General features: G+C 54.5%; 14 non-coding genes across 14 annotated transcripts; all 14 read left to right on the forward strand.

Moving 5' to 3' along the window:
- The first annotated feature begins 128 nt into the window (after positions 1-128).
- On the forward strand, positions 129-200 carry TRNAE-CUC. Its single transcript has one exon. It is a non-coding gene; the product is annotated as a tRNA-Glu (tRNA).
- A 699-nt stretch (positions 201-899) lies between these two features.
- TRNAE-CUC lies at positions 900-971 on the forward strand. The gene has a single exon. It is a non-coding gene; the product is annotated as a tRNA-Glu (tRNA).
- Positions 972-1,670: 699 nt separating this feature from the next.
- On the forward strand, positions 1,671-1,742 carry TRNAE-CUC. Its single transcript has one exon. It is a non-coding gene; the product is annotated as a tRNA-Glu (tRNA).
- A 699-nt stretch (positions 1,743-2,441) lies between these two features.
- TRNAE-CUC lies at positions 2,442-2,513 on the forward strand. The gene has a single exon. It is a non-coding gene; the product is annotated as a tRNA-Glu (tRNA).
- Positions 2,514-3,212: 699 nt separating this feature from the next.
- TRNAE-CUC lies at positions 3,213-3,284 on the forward strand. The gene has a single exon. It is a non-coding gene; the product is annotated as a tRNA-Glu (tRNA).
- A 699-nt stretch (positions 3,285-3,983) lies between these two features.
- Positions 3,984-4,055, forward strand: TRNAE-CUC. The gene has a single exon. It is a non-coding gene; the product is annotated as a tRNA-Glu (tRNA).
- Positions 4,056-4,754: 699 nt separating this feature from the next.
- TRNAE-CUC lies at positions 4,755-4,826 on the forward strand. The gene has a single exon. It is a non-coding gene; the product is annotated as a tRNA-Glu (tRNA).
- A 699-nt stretch (positions 4,827-5,525) lies between these two features.
- Positions 5,526-5,597, forward strand: TRNAE-CUC. The gene has a single exon. It is a non-coding gene; the product is annotated as a tRNA-Glu (tRNA).
- A 699-nt stretch (positions 5,598-6,296) lies between these two features.
- Positions 6,297-6,368, forward strand: TRNAE-CUC. Its single transcript has one exon. It is a non-coding gene; the product is annotated as a tRNA-Glu (tRNA).
- A 699-nt stretch (positions 6,369-7,067) lies between these two features.
- On the forward strand, positions 7,068-7,139 carry TRNAE-CUC. The gene has a single exon. It is a non-coding gene; the product is annotated as a tRNA-Glu (tRNA).
- Positions 7,140-7,838: 699 nt separating this feature from the next.
- On the forward strand, positions 7,839-7,910 carry TRNAE-CUC. Its single transcript has one exon. It is a non-coding gene; the product is annotated as a tRNA-Glu (tRNA).
- Positions 7,911-8,609: 699 nt separating this feature from the next.
- TRNAE-CUC lies at positions 8,610-8,681 on the forward strand. The gene has a single exon. It is a non-coding gene; the product is annotated as a tRNA-Glu (tRNA).
- Positions 8,682-9,380: 699 nt separating this feature from the next.
- On the forward strand, positions 9,381-9,452 carry TRNAE-CUC. Its single transcript has one exon. It is a non-coding gene; the product is annotated as a tRNA-Glu (tRNA).
- Positions 9,453-17,672: 8,220 nt separating this feature from the next.
- TRNAE-CUC lies at positions 17,673-17,744 on the forward strand. The gene has a single exon. It is a non-coding gene; the product is annotated as a tRNA-Glu (tRNA).
- The last annotated feature ends 5 nt before the right edge of the window (positions 17,745-17,749 follow it).

The following is a 17,749-nucleotide window of genomic DNA, read 5'->3' on the forward strand; positions in this document are numbered from 1 at the left end:
TTGCCAGAGCCCTGACCGCTTCTGGCTCGCCCTTCCCTGTGCTCGCTGGCGTCCAGGATTCCCCTGCGCTCGTTGGCAAATACACGCGTATGCTGGGCGAGCGAGCGAGCCAGTCCCCCTGGCGCCTCTCCCTGATGGTCTAGTGGTCAGGATTTGGCGTTCTCACCGCCACGGCCTGGGTTCGATTCCCAGTCAGGGAAGCAGCGGGCTGGCTCTTGTCCGCGCGGGCTGCTTTTCTCTCAGCCCCTGCCTTTCAAAGCCCTTTGCTAAGAGCTGTCTTTCAAGAAGCTCTGGTATCTCTTCTGCCGCAGCCGCCCTTTCACGCTCCTGCTTCCAGGGCCTTGCCCCTCTCCTGCCATCCCAGGTGTTCTTTCCGGCGGCTCCCCTCTTCCCTTGTGAGAGGGGGCCTTCTTCTGCTTCCTCTTCTCCACTGGTGAGGAGGGTAGGCGCTCAGCGCCGTGGCGCGACTCCCGTCGCCCCTCGAGGAAGGCTTTTTCTTGCCCGCCCTGCTGAGGGATGGGCTGGGGGCTGTATTTCCAGGGGGAATTGCGGGAGTGTCCAGCTGCAGGGGTACTTTGGGGAACTGCTTCTGCCTACAGCAGGCTGACGTCACCACCGTCTCTCCTGCAGAGACACTCAAGTGGGCCGTGCGCTCAAATGGCACGGGGCGCCTGCCAGGCCAGCCAGCCTTCTGGGCGCCGTGGGTAGCGCGTCAGTCTCATAATCTGAAGGTCCTGAGTTCGAGCCTCAGAGAAGGCAGCCTTTTGCCTCTTGCCAGAGCCCTGACCGCTTCTGGCTCGCCCTTCCCTGTGCTCGCTGGCGTCCAGGATTCCCCTGCGCTCGTTGGCAAATACACGCGTATGCTGGGCGAGCGAGCGAGCCAGTCCCCCTGGCGCCTCTCCCTGATGGTCTAGTGGTCAGGATTTGGCGTTCTCAGCGCCACGGCCTGGGTTCGATTCCCAGTCAGGGAAGCAGCGGGCTGGCTCTTGTCCGCGCGGGCTGCTTTTCTCTCAGCCCCTGCCTTTCAAAGCCCTTTGCTAAGAGCTGTCTTTCAAGAAGCTCTGGTATCTCTTCTGCCGCAGCCGCCCTTTCACGCTCCTGCTTCCAGGGCCTTGCCCCTCTCCTGCCATCCCAGGTGTTCTTTCCGGCGGCTCCCCTCTTCCCTTGTGAGAGGGGGCCTTCTTCTGCTTCCTCTTCTCCACTGGTGAGGAGGGTAGGCGCTCAGCGCCGTGGCGCGACTCCCGTCGCCCCTCGAGGAAGGCTTTTTCTTGCCCGCCCTGCTGAGGGATGGGCTGGGGGCTGTATTTCCAGGGGGAATTGCGGGAGTGTCCAGCTGCAGGGGTACTTTGGGGAACTGCTTCTGCCTACAGCAGGCTGACGTCACCACCGTCTCTCCTGCAGAGACACTCAAGTGGGCCGTGCGCTCAAATGGCACGGGGCGCCTGCCAGGCCAGCCAGCCTTCTGGGCGCCGTGGGTAGCGCGTCAGTCTCATAATCTGAAGGTCCTGAGTTCGAGCCTCAGAGAAGGCAGCCTTTTGCCTCTTGCCAGAGCCCTGACCGCTTCTGGCTCGCCCTTCCCTGTGCTCGCTGGCGTCCAGGATTCCCCTGCGCTCGTTGGCAAATACACGCGTATGCTGGGCGAGCGAGCGAGCCAGTCCCCCTGGCGCCTCTCCCTGATGGTCTAGTGGTCAGGATTTGGCGTTCTCAGCGCCACGGCCTGGGTTCGATTCCCAGTCAGGGAAGCAGCGGGCTGGCTCTTGTCCGCGCGGGCTGCTTTTCTCTCAGCCCCTGCCTTTCAAAGCCCTTTGCTAAGAGCTGTCTTTCAAGAAGCTCTGGTATCTCTTCTGCCGCAGCCGCCCTTTCACGCTCCTGCTTCCAGGGCCTTGCCCCTCTCCTGCCATCCCAGGTGTTCTTTCCGGCGGCTCCCCTCTTCCCTTGTGAGAGGGGGCCTTCTTCTGCTTCCTCTTCTCCACTGGTGAGGAGGGTAGGCGCTCAGCGCCGTGGCGCGACTCCCGTCGCCCCTCGAGGAAGGCTTTTTCTTGCCCGCCCTGCTGAGGGATGGGCTGGGGGCTGTATTTCCAGGGGGAATTGCGGGAGTGTCCAGCTGCAGGGGTACTTTGGGGAACTGCTTCTGCCTACAGCAGGCTGACGTCACCACCGTCTCTCCTGCAGAGACACTCAAGTGGGCCGTGCGCTCAAATGGCACGGGGCGCCTGCCAGGCCAGCCAGCCTTCTGGGCGCCGTGGGTAGCGCGTCAGTCTCATAATCTGAAGGTCCTGAGTTCGAGCCTCAGAGAAGGCAGCCTTTTGCCTCTTGCCAGAGCCCTGACCGCTTCTGGCTCGCCCTTCCCTGTGCTCGCTGGCGTCCAGGATTCCCCTGCGCTCGTTGGCAAATACACGCGTATGCTGGGCGAGCGAGCGAGCCAGTCCCCCTGGCGCCTCTCCCTGATGGTCTAGTGGTCAGGATTTGGCGTTCTCAGCGCCACGGCCTGGGTTCGATTCCCAGTCAGGGAAGCAGCGGGCTGGCTCTTGTCCGCGCGGGCTGCTTTTCTCTCAGCCCCTGCCTTTCAAAGCCCTTTGCTAAGAGCTGTCTTTCAAGAAGCTCTGGTATCTCTTCTGCCGCAGCCGCCCTTTCACGCTCCTGCTTCCAGGGCCTTGCCCCTCTCCTGCCATCCCAGGTGTTCTTTCCGGCGGCTCCCCTCTTCCCTTGTGAGAGGGGGCCTTCTTCTGCTTCCTCTTCTCCACTGGTGAGGAGGGTAGGCGCTCAGCGCCGTGGCGCGACTCCCGTCGCCCCTCGAGGAAGGCTTTTTCTTGCCCGCCCTGCTGAGGGATGGGCTGGGGGCTGTATTTCCAGGGGGAATTGCGGGAGTGTCCAGCTGCAGGGGTACTTTGGGGAACTGCTTCTGCCTACAGCAGGCTGACGTCACCACCGTCTCTCCTGCAGAGACACTCAAGTGGGCCGTGCGCTCAAATGGCACGGGGCGCCTGCCAGGCCAGCCAGCCTTCTGGGCGCCGTGGGTAGCGCGTCAGTCTCATAATCTGAAGGTCCTGAGTTCGAGCCTCAGAGAAGGCAGCCTTTTGCCTCTTGCCAGAGCCCTGACCGCTTCTGGCTCGCCCTTCCCTGTGCTCGCTGGCGTCCAGGATTCCCCTGCGCTCGTTGGCAAATACACGCGTATGCTGGGCGAGCGAGCGAGCCAGTCCCCCTGGCGCCTCTCCCTGATGGTCTAGTGGTCAGGATTTGGCGTTCTCAGCGCCACGGCCTGGGTTCGATTCCCAGTCAGGGAAGCAGCGGGCTGGCTCTTGTCCGCGCGGGCTGCTTTTCTCTCAGCCCCTGCCTTTCAAAGCCCTTTGCTAAGAGCTGTCTTTCAAGAAGCTCTGGTATCTCTTCTGCCGCAGCCGCCCTTTCACGCTCCTGCTTCCAGGGCCTTGCCCCTCTCCTGCCATCCCAGGTGTTCTTTCCGGCGGCTCCCCTCTTCCCTTGTGAGAGGGGGCCTTCTTCTGCTTCCTCTTCTCCACTGGTGAGGAGGGTAGGCGCTCAGCGCCGTGGCGCGACTCCCGTCGCCCCTCGAGGAAGGCTTTTTCTTGCCCGCCCTGCTGAGGGATGGGCTGGGGGCTGTATTTCCAGGGGGAATTGCGGGAGTGTCCAGCTGCAGGGGTACTTTGGGGAACTGCTTCTGCCTACAGCAGGCTGACGTCACCACCGTCTCTCCTGCAGAGACACTCAAGTGGGCCGTGCGCTCAAATGGCACGGGGCGCCTGCCAGGCCAGCCAGCCTTCTGGGCGCCGTGGGTAGCGCGTCAGTCTCATAATCTGAAGGTCCTGAGTTCGAGCCTCAGAGAAGGCAGCCTTTTGCCTCTTGCCAGAGCCCTGACCGCTTCTGGCTCGCCCTTCCCTGTGCTCGCTGGCGTCCAGGATTCCCCTGCGCTCGTTGGCAAATACACGCGTATGCTGGGCGAGCGAGCGAGCCAGTCCCCCTGGCGCCTCTCCCTGATGGTCTAGTGGTCAGGATTTGGCGTTCTCAGCGCCACGGCCTGGGTTCGATTCCCAGTCAGGGAAGCAGCGGGCTGGCTCTTGTCCGCGCGGGCTGCTTTTCTCTCAGCCCCTGCCTTTCAAAGCCCTTTGCTAAGAGCTGTCTTTCAAGAAGCTCTGGTATCTCTTCTGCCGCAGCCGCCCTTTCACGCTCCTGCTTCCAGGGCCTTGCCCCTCTCCTGCCATCCCAGGTGTTCTTTCCGGCGGCTCCCCTCTTCCCTTGTGAGAGGGGGCCTTCTTCTGCTTCCTCTTCTCCACTGGTGAGGAGGGTAGGCGCTCAGCGCCGTGGCGCGACTCCCGTCGCCCCTCGAGGAAGGCTTTTTCTTGCCCGCCCTGCTGAGGGATGGGCTGGGGGCTGTATTTCCAGGGGGAATTGCGGGAGTGTCCAGCTGCAGGGGTACTTTGGGGAACTGCTTCTGCCTACAGCAGGCTGACGTCACCACCGTCTCTCCTGCAGAGACACTCAAGTGGGCCGTGCGCTCAAATGGCACGGGGCGCCTGCCAGGCCAGCCAGCCTTCTGGGCGCCGTGGGTAGCGCGTCAGTCTCATAATCTGAAGGTCCTGAGTTCGAGCCTCAGAGAAGGCAGCCTTTTGCCTCTTGCCAGAGCCCTGACCGCTTCTGGCTCGCCCTTCCCTGTGCTCGCTGGCGTCCAGGATTCCCCTGCGCTCGTTGGCAAATACACGCGTATGCTGGGCGAGCGAGCGAGCCAGTCCCCCTGGCGCCTCTCCCTGATGGTCTAGTGGTCAGGATTTGGCGTTCTCAGCGCCACGGCCTGGGTTCGATTCCCAGTCAGGGAAGCAGCGGGCTGGCTCTTGTCCGCGCGGGCTGCTTTTCTCTCAGCCCCTGCCTTTCAAAGCCCTTTGCTAAGAGCTGTCTTTCAAGAAGCTCTGGTATCTCTTCTGCCGCAGCCGCCCTTTCACGCTCCTGCTTCCAGGGCCTTGCCCCTCTCCTGCCATCCCAGGTGTTCTTTCCGGCGGCTCCCCTCTTCCCTTGTGAGAGGGGGCCTTCTTCTGCTTCCTCTTCTCCACTGGTGAGGAGGGTAGGCGCTCAGCGCCGTGGCGCGACTCCCGTCGCCCCTCGAGGAAGGCTTTTTCTTGCCCGCCCTGCTGAGGGATGGGCTGGGGGCTGTATTTCCAGGGGGAATTGCGGGAGTGTCCAGCTGCAGGGGTACTTTGGGGAACTGCTTCTGCCTACAGCAGGCTGACGTCACCACCGTCTCTCCTGCAGAGACACTCAAGTGGGCCGTGCGCTCAAATGGCACGGGGCGCCTGCCAGGCCAGCCAGCCTTCTGGGCGCCGTGGGTAGCGCGTCAGTCTCATAATCTGAAGGTCCTGAGTTCGAGCCTCAGAGAAGGCAGCCTTTTGCCTCTTGCCAGAGCCCTGACCGCTTCTGGCTCGCCCTTCCCTGTGCTCGCTGGCGTCCAGGATTCCCCTGCGCTCGTTGGCAAATACACGCGTATGCTGGGCGAGCGAGCGAGCCAGTCCCCCTGGCGCCTCTCCCTGATGGTCTAGTGGTCAGGATTTGGCGTTCTCAGCGCCACGGCCTGGGTTCGATTCCCAGTCAGGGAAGCAGCGGGCTGGCTCTTGTCCGCGCGGGCTGCTTTTCTCTCAGCCCCTGCCTTTCAAAGCCCTTTGCTAAGAGCTGTCTTTCAAGAAGCTCTGGTATCTCTTCTGCCGCAGCCGCCCTTTCACGCTCCTGCTTCCAGGGCCTTGCCCCTCTCCTGCCATCCCAGGTGTTCTTTCCGGCGGCTCCCCTCTTCCCTTGTGAGAGGGGGCCTTCTTCTGCTTCCTCTTCTCCACTGGTGAGGAGGGTAGGCGCTCAGCGCCGTGGCGCGACTCCCGTCGCCCCTCGAGGAAGGCTTTTTCTTGCCCGCCCTGCTGAGGGATGGGCTGGGGGCTGTATTTCCAGGGGGAATTGCGGGAGTGTCCAGCTGCAGGGGTACTTTGGGGAACTGCTTCTGCCTACAGCAGGCTGACGTCACCACCGTCTCTCCTGCAGAGACACTCAAGTGGGCCGTGCGCTCAAATGGCACGGGGCGCCTGCCAGGCCAGCCAGCCTTCTGGGCGCCGTGGGTAGCGCGTCAGTCTCATAATCTGAAGGTCCTGAGTTCGAGCCTCAGAGAAGGCAGCCTTTTGCCTCTTGCCAGAGCCCTGACCGCTTCTGGCTCGCCCTTCCCTGTGCTCGCTGGCGTCCAGGATTCCCCTGCGCTCGTTGGCAAATACACGCGTATGCTGGGCGAGCGAGCGAGCCAGTCCCCCTGGCGCCTCTCCCTGATGGTCTAGTGGTCAGGATTTGGCGTTCTCAGCGCCACGGCCTGGGTTCGATTCCCAGTCAGGGAAGCAGCGGGCTGGCTCTTGTCCGCGCGGGCTGCTTTTCTCTCAGCCCCTGCCTTTCAAAGCCCTTTGCTAAGAGCTGTCTTTCAAGAAGCTCTGGTATCTCTTCTGCCGCAGCCGCCCTTTCACGCTCCTGCTTCCAGGGCCTTGCCCCTCTCCTGCCATCCCAGGTGTTCTTTCCGGCGGCTCCCCTCTTCCCTTGTGAGAGGGGGCCTTCTTCTGCTTCCTCTTCTCCACTGGTGAGGAGGGTAGGCGCTCAGCGCCGTGGCGCGACTCCCGTCGCCCCTCGAGGAAGGCTTTTTCTTGCCCGCCCTGCTGAGGGATGGGCTGGGGGCTGTATTTCCAGGGGGAATTGCGGGAGTGTCCAGCTGCAGGGGTACTTTGGGGAACTGCTTCTGCCTACAGCAGGCTGACGTCACCACCGTCTCTCCTGCAGAGACACTCAAGTGGGCCGTGCGCTCAAATGGCACGGGGCGCCTGCCAGGCCAGCCAGCCTTCTGGGCGCCGTGGGTAGCGCGTCAGTCTCATAATCTGAAGGTCCTGAGTTCGAGCCTCAGAGAAGGCAGCCTTTTGCCTCTTGCCAGAGCCCTGACCGCTTCTGGCTCGCCCTTCCCTGTGCTCGCTGGCGTCCAGGATTCCCCTGCGCTCGTTGGCAAATACACGCGTATGCTGGGCGAGCGAGCGAGCCAGTCCCCCTGGCGCCTCTCCCTGATGGTCTAGTGGTCAGGATTTGGCGTTCTCAGCGCCACGGCCTGGGTTCGATTCCCAGTCAGGGAAGCAGCGGGCTGGCTCTTGTCCGCGCGGGCTGCTTTTCTCTCAGCCCCTGCCTTTCAAAGCCCTTTGCTAAGAGCTGTCTTTCAAGAAGCTCTGGTATCTCTTCTGCCGCAGCCGCCCTTTCACGCTCCTGCTTCCAGGGCCTTGCCCCTCTCCTGCCATCCCAGGTGTTCTTTCCGGCGGCTCCCCTCTTCCCTTGTGAGAGGGGGCCTTCTTCTGCTTCCTCTTCTCCACTGGTGAGGAGGGTAGGCGCTCAGCGCCGTGGCGCGACTCCCGTCGCCCCTCGAGGAAGGCTTTTTCTTGCCCGCCCTGCTGAGGGATGGGCTGGGGGCTGTATTTCCAGGGGGAATTGCGGGAGTGTCCAGCTGCAGGGGTACTTTGGGGAACTGCTTCTGCCTACAGCAGGCTGACGTCACCACCGTCTCTCCTGCAGAGACACTCAAGTGGGCCGTGCGCTCAAATGGCACGGGGCGCCTGCCAGGCCAGCCAGCCTTCTGGGCGCCGTGGGTAGCGCGTCAGTCTCATAATCTGAAGGTCCTGAGTTCGAGCCTCAGAGAAGGCAGCCTTTTGCCTCTTGCCAGAGCCCTGACCGCTTCTGGCTCGCCCTTCCCTGTGCTCGCTGGCGTCCAGGATTCCCCTGCGCTCGTTGGCAAATACACGCGTATGCTGGGCGAGCGAGCGAGCCAGTCCCCCTGGCGCCTCTCCCTGATGGTCTAGTGGTCAGGATTTGGCGTTCTCAGCGCCACGGCCTGGGTTCGATTCCCAGTCAGGGAAGCAGCGGGCTGGCTCTTGTCCGCGCGGGCTGCTTTTCTCTCAGCCCCTGCCTTTCAAAGCCCTTTGCTAAGAGCTGTCTTTCAAGAAGCTCTGGTATCTCTTCTGCCGCAGCCGCCCTTTCACGCTCCTGCTTCCAGGGCCTTGCCCCTCTCCTGCCATCCCAGGTGTTCTTTCCGGCGGCTCCCCTCTTCCCTTGTGAGAGGGGGCCTTCTTCTGCTTCCTCTTCTCCACTGGTGAGGAGGGTAGGCGCTCAGCGCCGTGGCGCGACTCCCGTCGCCCCTCGAGGAAGGCTTTTTCTTGCCCGCCCTGCTGAGGGATGGGCTGGGGGCTGTATTTCCAGGGGGAATTGCGGGAGTGTCCAGCTGCAGGGGTACTTTGGGGAACTGCTTCTGCCTACAGCAGGCTGACGTCACCACCGTCTCTCCTGCAGAGACACTCAAGTGGGCCGTGCGCTCAAATGGCACGGGGCGCCTGCCAGGCCAGCCAGCCTTCTGGGCGCCGTGGGTAGCGCGTCAGTCTCATAATCTGAAGGTCCTGAGTTCGAGCCTCAGAGAAGGCAGCCTTTTGCCTCTTGCCAGAGCCCTGACCGCTTCTGGCTCGCCCTTCCCTGTGCTCGCTGGCGTCCAGGATTCCCCTGCGCTCGTTGGCAAATACACGCGTATGCTGGGCGAGCGAGCGAGCCAGTCCCCCTGGCGCCTCTCCCTGATGGTCTAGTGGTCAGGATTTGGCGTTCTCAGCGCCACGGCCTGGGTTCGATTCCCAGTCAGGGAAGCAGCGGGCTGGCTCTTGTCCGCGCGGGCTGCTTTTCTCTCAGCCCCTGCCTTTCAAAGCCCTTTGCTAAGAGCTGTCTTTCAAGAAGCTCTGGTATCTCTTCTGCCGCAGCCGCCCTTTCACGCTCCTGCTTCCAGGGCCTTGCCCCTCTCCTGCCATCCCAGGTGTTCTTTCCGGCGGCTCCCCTCTTCCCTTGTGAGAGGGGGCCTTCTTCTGCTTCCTCTTCTCCACTGGTGAGGAGGGTAGGCGCTCAGCGCCGTGGCGCGACTCCCGTCGCCCCTCGAGGAAGGCTTTTTCTTGCCCGCCCTGCTGAGGGATGGGCTGGGGGCTGTATTTCCAGGGGGAATTGCGGGAGTGTCCAGCTGCAGGGGTACTTTGGGGAACTGCTTCTGCCTACAGCAGGCTGACGTCACCACCGTCTCTCCTGCAGAGACACTCAAGTGGGCCGTGCGCTCAAATGGCACGGGGCGCCTGCCAGGCCAGCCAGCCTTCTGGGCGCCGTGGGTAGCGCGTCAGTCTCATAATCTGAAGGTCCTGAGTTCGAGCCTCAGAGAAGGCAGCCTTTTGCCTCTTGCCAGAGCCCTGACCGCTTCTGGCTCGCCCTTCCCTGTGCTCGCTGGCGTCCAGGATTCCCCTGCGCTCGTTGGCAAATACACGCGTATGCTGGGCGAGCGAGCGAGCCAGTCCCCCTGGCGCCTCTCCCTGATGGTCTAGTGGTCAGGATTTGGCGTTCTCAGCGCCACGGCCTGGGTTCGATTCCCAGTCAGGGAAGCAGCGGGCTGGCTCTTGTCCGCGCGGGCTGCTTTTCTCTCAGCCCCTGCCTTTCAAAGCCCTTTGCTAAGAGCTGTCTTTCAAGAAGCTCTGGTATCTCTTCTGCCGCAGCCGCCCTTTCACGCTCCTGCTTCCAGGGCCTTGCCCCTCTCCTGCCATCCCAGGTGTTCTTTCCGGCGGCTCCCCTCTTCCCTTGTGAGAGGGGGCCTTCTTCTGCTTCCTCTTCTCCACTGGTGAGGAGGGTAGGCGCTCAGCGCCGTGGCGCGACTCCCGTCGCCCCTCGAGAAAGGCTTTTTCTTGCCCGCCCTGCTGAGGGATGGGCTGGGGGCTGTATTTCCAGGGGGAATTGCGGGAGTGTCCAGCTGCAGGGGTACTTTGGGGAACTGCTTCTGCCTACAGCAGGCTGACGTCACCACCGTCTCTCCTGCAGAGACACTCAAGTGGGCCGTGCGCTCAAATGGCACGGGGCGCCTGCCAGGCCAGCCAGACTTCTGGGCGCCGTGGGTAGCGCGTCAGTCTCATAATCTTGTCAGGGACTCTAACCCCGACGGCAAAGTTCGTTGTCTGACCGCGAGAGAGACAGGCAACACCAGCAAGGTCCGATCAAAAGCTCTTTATTGACAAGTGCACGCATCAATAGAGAGCAGCTCGTCTCCAGAGAGAACCAGCCCCCTCTTTACATCTTAGTATAAGCCTATATAGACAGTTCCATCGCGTCATAAATTATTCACTGGAGCAACCCACCCCCTTCTTCTAACAACTAGAAACTAGACACCTTTAGTATACATGCATGCCTAAAGTTAGAGATGTAGGGGAGTTAAAAACAAACAAAGAACAAAACCAGGGAGTGAAAACAAGGAGGCTGGGAAACTAGGGCTCTTATCAGTTCTTCGAAGGAGCTGCCCGAACACAGCACATCTGGTACTATGCCAGGAATGCAGCTTCTCTTTTATCTCACTTTTTCCCAGCGCTTGTGAGACATGCTGCTGCTTCTCAGTGTTTTCCACTCAGGGATTACCCACAAACCTCTGTTAGCCTGACTTTGGTCAGGTTGGCATACCTGGTTTTGTCTGCTATATCTTTATTCAGGCCTAACAATCCCCCCTTTGTCCCTAGAGGACCATAATGGGACTCTTGGGACACATATCCATTTAACAATTGTACGGGGGAGGCTAGTAAACCATGACCCAAGGTCTGAGTGGAGGTCCTTAAAACTAAAAGTGTGATCAAGAGATATAGCATGGAAAACAACAGCAACATTCTTAATAGCTTGTAAATCCTTGTCAATTAAGCCAGAGTGATTAACAGAAAAGCAACATTTTTCCCCGATGCGAGCACAAGCTTCTCCCTAATTTAGCATTCATGGCATTTAGCACACGTTTATTTTGCAAAGTTACTTTTGCTACTTCATCAGTCTTTCGTTGCAACTTTTGGAAAGCGTCTATTAATGCATTAGCTGTTTTTTTAAGCTCTGCAGAAATATTTACAACTGCTCTCTTGAGCTTAGCCACCCACAATCCAGGAATGAGTGCACGGACAAAAGAGTGGAATTCTGTTTGTCTGACAACTAAGGGATTGGGGCACTGACTATAAATCAGTTAGGTATACCAAGTGGTCTAATTTCCCAGATGTTTCGGTGAATAATCCAGTTTCATGTGCATCCTCCCCATGGACCCGTCAGGATTCGGTATGTGGAAGCCCACACCCCCCGGTCCAAATGCTTGGAAGGAGCACTGTAAATGTTTACACTTCCACCCAGAAAGTCTTTAGTATATCTTCATGACCACAGATCAGATGGTACTTCTGATGTTTCTGTAAGGGCAGTGGGCCAAGTCTGGTACTCAAGATCACTCCGAATGGCCATTAGCTGGTCATTCAGGAAATTTTGAATCTCCAAACATACTAGATCCCACTGCAATGCCTTCCCAGCCTCAGTGATATTTAATACCATCTTTCCTTGGTGTAGTACTATATTACATTTGTTATTTAACTATTTTAGGTACTTTTAAAAGGCATTGACATTAATAGCATAGGAGGGGGTTACATTATTAGTCACTGGAATGGTTTCAATACAGGTAAAATTTCCAGTGGCAGAACAAACTCTTTGGGTACTTGTTATTTAAAATCCAATACATGCTGAAGAATTTATCCAGAACACAGGGCACAGCCTGTAGAATAAACCCCAAAATCCAATCAATACCACATTCCCAAGCATGGGTCCCACAAATTTTTTCTGCCAGTGTACAATTCTTTGTTTCTTCACCAGGGTCAGTTCTTAATGTCCTTTCTAGTCAGGAATTCCTGGACTTTGGCAATTTCAGTGGAGTGAGTGTTTCTTCTTCTTTCCCAAAACAGTCGTGGTGCAGCATCATATAGGGCAGAGGTTACTAGCACATAACCCTGTAATGGCTTTGCTTTTTGTAGAAAAATTCAAAGGCACAATAGATCTGTCGGTGGACAAGGGAGAGGTTACTAGCACGTCACTTTGTACTTTTTCCCTACTGTCCAGAAGACACAGTGGAGCTAGAAGGAGAAATAGGCTAATCATCAGTAGGAGAATTCTCCCGAATTGGAGGGGTCTTTTTGCAGTGAGAATCATGGGTCCAAACAGTCAGTCTTTGGCACTTCACAGCGGTGTTGGTAGTCATCAGGACTTAAGGGCCTTTCCAGCATGGAGCCAAGGCAGTCTTTTCGTTGGTGGACCTTTACATCAATCCCGTCTCCTGGTTGTAAGGAGTGGCAGGGCTGCTAGGGTCTTTGGGTAGTGATTCCTTACCTGTGAGAAAAGAAACTTAACACATTTCATTAGTGCCTGGCAGTGTTTTTCAGATCTCATAGCTGCATGGGCAAATTCAAGCTCTCCTTTTCCTGGTTGTTAACCAAGTCTTAACTGTGAGCAGTGTCCTTGAATGGAGTCAGTGTCTTATCTATAGCCTGAGCTTGCTATTTTATTTTATTTTATTTTATTTTTTCAGTTAATTCATTCTGTTCTTTGTCCTTCTTTCCTTCTTGGCTTCTTTTAACCTGCAAAGGAAACTTTCACTTTTTACTTATACACCTTTTTCCCAACAATGAACACCTACGCATTGTCATTATACAGTACATTAGTCTTATTATTTAATGTATGCCACATATACCCTTTCACTAAAATAACTTTATTACAGAACTTTGGAGCAACAGGCCAGGACAAGCACACCCACTTTGAGGAGTTCACTTAATACAACCTGTAGTCCAATAGCTTCCCACCATCCCCAGCCCTCTGGCTAGAAATCTGAGGTAGCCAGAAGGATCCCATGTTCAATATGGGGAGTGGGTTAACTTTTCATGTCTTTGCTTTCAAAGACTGTTGGTATGCAAATTTTAACAACAATTTTTGCAATTAACAATTTGGCCAATGAAGTTTCTTTTTCTTACTTAAGGAAATGCATTAGACTTTAATATATCACATTGTCCTGATTTATTTAAACACTTTGTATTCCAAGTTGAACAAAACAAGTATGTGCATTTTAATTTAACCTTTTTTTGCCTGATTCCAAACCAGACCATCCCATGAAAACACTAAACACAACAATTCCGGCCACAAGACAAACACCACAAGACAGAACATAGAACACAAAACATAATTCCTATTGTGCCAGTAAATGCATGGTACGTTGAATGCTGTTCAGCTGGCATCAGTTTTCTCTGATTATCTGAAAGACAAAAAAAACAGAGGTCTACCCCTTCTGGGCAGTCAATCATTGCTTAAAATAGACAAATACCCTTGTTGATTTCAGGAAAAACAGAGGATTTATCCCATATTTTATGTGTTTCATAGGCAGCCCAGGTTTCAGTGGCTCCTACCTTATCAGTTAGATAATTTGCATTAATACAGATGCTTTCTGGCTTGCTTTTTACTTTTAACTGTTGCTTTCAAACACTGAAAGAAAACATCACTACTTATAGTGCCCTTACAGCCTAATAAAATTTCAATTACATAGCACTATATACATTCTTCAGCTAATTTAACTAAATTCTAAATGATTGCAATTAACAATTTCTTTGCCTCAATTTATTTACAAACATTTCAAAGACACCAAGAACTTTCCTCTTTAGCATTTTTACAAAGTTCAACTGCTGTTTTCTTCAGCAACTACAGAGTTAACTTCTTACTCTCCCTTAAATCACTTGCTTGTCTCCCAACAGCCACTTTTATTAACTCAAATCACCATTTCAAGTAAGTCCTGGGTATTTGAAATCCCCATGCTTACACTTACTTACTCCTTCCTTCCACTACACCCTTAAAGTTTTCCAACCTGTTTTCCAATCTCTCTGTCTGTTGCCTGCCCGCCTGGGCCCGATCTTGCTTTTCTCACTGAACTGTCCCTTCCATAGGCACCAACTTGTTCCACTACCAGTTTAGCTAGGAGGGTGGGCTTCTCAACTAGCCCCCACCCCTCCTGGTCTCTTGCCTTAGACATTCTTACTTACAAAACTACCCGAGTCCTCCTTCATGAGGCTTGCCACCTGGACGAAGACACATGGCCCATTGGGCAAAGGCCATTTACTTAACATATAAGTTAAAGGACTATTCTTAGAGGGTTTACCCAGAGACTCATTCATCTGTTTGACACTTAAACAGAAAAGAGAATTACACAGAGAGCAGAGGGAATTACAGTCTAAGCCAGACTTTCCCACTTCTATACACTGACCGCTACAGGGGACGGGACAGAAGGATCTCAATTCCACCTCAGAGCTCTCTCGCACACATGGCTTCCACTCCGAGGAATTACGAACGAGAGGTTCAGTTCCGCCCACATTCCTAACACCCAAATGAACAGAGCAAAAAAAAACCAACAGTAACTGGTTAAATAGAACAGAACCAGAACCAGATAGTGTTTCCTTATCCTATTAGGACTCACTTTTACTCATGCAGTTCTCAGCATATAACACCAACAGTACCAAGCAAAGCAAACACAAAATAACAAGGGTAAAACAAATAGATGGTATAAATTCTGCAGGGCTCCCCTCTTCTTAATTGCTCACCAAACTGTGACAAATTTCTGTTACCAATCTATCCCTCGTGTCAGGTGATCAGGCTGACACTACAGGATCGTTGGGGGAAGATAAAGAAAACACACCATATAACTGAATTTTAAAGCTTCATTAATAAAATAATAAAACAACAACGGAGAGTGTTGGGAACGCTCCCACATCACTCAGGAAAATATTAATGCCCCAAGCCCGAAGCTCCTTTCATACTCACACACGTACGTTCAGACTGGCCACTTCTGTGTATAATGTTCAGAGGAGGGGGAGAGGTGGAAGGGAGATTATCCTGTTTACAGCTCGTCCAGAATTTCCAACATGCTTCTGCTCTTGGGAGGGCTGTTCTCTTACACCCTGGAATCTCCTGCAGCGTCTCTTTCAGAGATTCCAGTCCAGGTCGGCTGCCTGTGGCTTCTTTGGTGTCACCAAGCCACACCGACTCCAGGGTCACAAAGGCACTCTGTTGGATCTTACTGGACAGTTAAGCTTTGCAAATGTAATTTCAGTTCTGTAACTTGTATTTCCTTTGCTTCGCCTCTGTCTATATTTTTTCCTTCACAGCCAGCTGGGGCCGAAAGCAGCCCCTCCCTGCACCAAGCACAGTCCGCGCCGATTCCTGACCCTGAACGCAGAGCAACCCCCTCCTTCCATCCCGGGACCAAGATGATTTTTAAATTAACCCGTTCCTTATGTCTTTTTCTTTCTTTTCCTCTTTCCCATTAAACATTTTAGTAGCAATGCTAACTACTTTAGACAAACTTTTCCCTTGCGTACCATCTGGATGCTCTCTAAATCTCTTTGCAATATCCTTTGCACATTGTGACATGAAAACCATTTTAACCATCTCCTTTCCATGATCAGTTTCAGGATTTAAATTCCCATGCTTTTTAACTTCACAAATCAGTCGAGCACAAAAGTCAGAGAGGTGCTTATCTGGATGCTGAACACAAGCAGTCACCTTGCTCCAATTTGGAGTAGCCTCCCCTGCATCTCTAATACCATTCAAAACAGCTTTTAAAAATCCATCCAACTTTGTCTTTTGAGCTGGATTATTGGGATTCCAGTTAGGGTCAGTAATTAGCCAAGGTGCATTCAAATGAGCTGCAGATTTTTCTTTTACTTTTTGTCTTTCATCTTTTGTCATGAGAGTATCTAATAACTGATTTACATTTGCCCAAGTGGGCACATGAGTGAAAAAGATTGTGCAGAACATTCTTTCCACTGCCTCAGGATTGTCCCATAAGTGAGGCATAGTGCACTGCCAGTTAAACAAATTTGAAGTTGCAAACAGGATATGGGTAAAACCATCTCATGTTCCCCAGCAACCAGTAGAACCAGATAAGTTTTCAGCGAGGCTTGTCATATCATGGGTGTCTCAGAAACATTCTCCCTCATGGAGTTAAGTAACCTAGTAGGGGTCCACAAGGGCAAGGACGAGGGCTGCTGTAATATTGGGGGTGTTTGAAAAGCAGTCCCTGACCAAGTTTGCAAAAGGCTGGCTGGAGGCTGCACAGAGGGGGTGAGGCTGCCTGATTCTTCTGAAGATGAGGGACCATCACTCTGAGCTCCCCCTTGATTCTCCTCTGTCCCTGAACTGTCCCTAACCTGCTTTTGAATCTTTGCACTCCATCAGGCGGGGAAAAACAGGAACAAAATTGTCCTCCTCCCGGTGTGGCTCTGGGGCATATGGTGGGGGATTTTTTTTACAAGAGCTCTCCATACAAACAGCTTCAAAAGCTATCCATCCCTCCATGGGTTCATAATTATACCATACAAACAAGTAATCCATTTGTCCCAGCCTAAGATCAACCAAAATATCCCTTAAGGAGTTCATCCTATCTGTGGAAAAGGTTTCACCCTCCGGCCAGTCTCTAGTCGGGGACAAATGAAAGGTAAATGATGGCCATTGGATCCAACACAGATTTCTCATCTTAAATTTAATTAGACCAGCTGTCTCAGAAATCTCTTTCCAATCTCTAAGTATCAGAGACAACGGGGCATCCCCTGGGCACTTATTGCCAACTTGTCCCATTTTAATGAAGGGACTCTAACCCCTCTTTCCCGGGTCGAGGTAAAGGGACTCTAACCCCCACCTCCCCACGTCAAGCGCTTGCTTACCTCTCCAGGGACTCAAACACCTGGACTGGGACTCAAACCCAGACTGGGACTCTAACCCAGACAACTTGGATCCTGCACAAACCTGGACTGGGACTCTAACCCAGACGTAAGTTGTCAGGGACTCTAACCCCGACAACCTGGACCCTACTCAAAGGGTAGGTGGACGTTGCTGGATTTCTACGAGCTTCAGCTGGTTCACAGAACACGCCTTATCGCCAACGCAGAGATCAGATCACCAGGCAAGGCTCCTCTAAACTGGAGGATGCGCGCTGCGTTGCCTCAGGGTCCGATTTCCCGCCGGAGAGTCAGACGGGTCCCGGCGGAGTTGCCAAAGATGTCAGGGACTCTAACCCCGACGGCAAAGTTCGTTGTCTGACCGCGAGAGAGACAGGCAACACCAGCAAGGTCCGATCAAAAGCTCTTTATTGACAAGTGCACGCATCAATAGAGAGCAGCTCGTCTCCAGAGAGAACCAGCCCCCTCTTTACATCTTAGTATAAGCCTATATAGACAGTTCCATCGCGTCATAAATTATTCACTGGAGCAACCCACCCCCTTCTTCTAACAACTAGAAACTAGACACCTTTAGTATACATGCATGCCTAAAGTTAGAGATGTAGGGGAGTTAAAAACAAACAAAGAACAAAACCAGGGAGTGAAAACAAGGAGGCTGGGAAACTAGGGCTCTTATCAGTTCTTCGAAGGAGCTGCCCGAACACAGCACATCTGGTACTATGCCACGAATGCAGCTTCTCTTTTATCTCACTTTTTCCCAGCGCTTGTGAGACATGCTGCTGCTTCTCAGTGTTTTCCACTCAGGGATTACACACAAACCTCTGTTAGCCTGACTTTGGTCAGGTTGGCATACCTGGTTTTGTCTGCTGTATCTTTATTCAGGCCTAACAATCTGAAGGTCCTGAGTTCGAGCCTCAGAGAAGGCAGCCTCTTGACAGAGCCCTGACCGCTTCTGGCTCGCCCTTCCCTGTGCTCGCTGGCGTCCAGGATTCCCCTGCACTCGTTGGCAAATACACACGTATGCTGGGCGAGCAAGCGAGCCAGTCCCCCTGGTGCCTCTCCCTGATGGTCTAGTGGTCAGGATTTGGCGTTCTCACCGCCATGGCCTGGGTTCGATTCCCAGTCAGGGAAGCAGC

The sequence above is a fragment of the Gopherus evgoodei genome, chromosome 11 (assembly GCF_007399415.2).
Source record: "Gopherus evgoodei ecotype Sinaloan lineage chromosome 11, rGopEvg1_v1.p, whole genome shotgun sequence".
NCBI lineage: Eukaryota > Metazoa > Chordata > Testudines > Testudinidae > Gopherus > Gopherus evgoodei.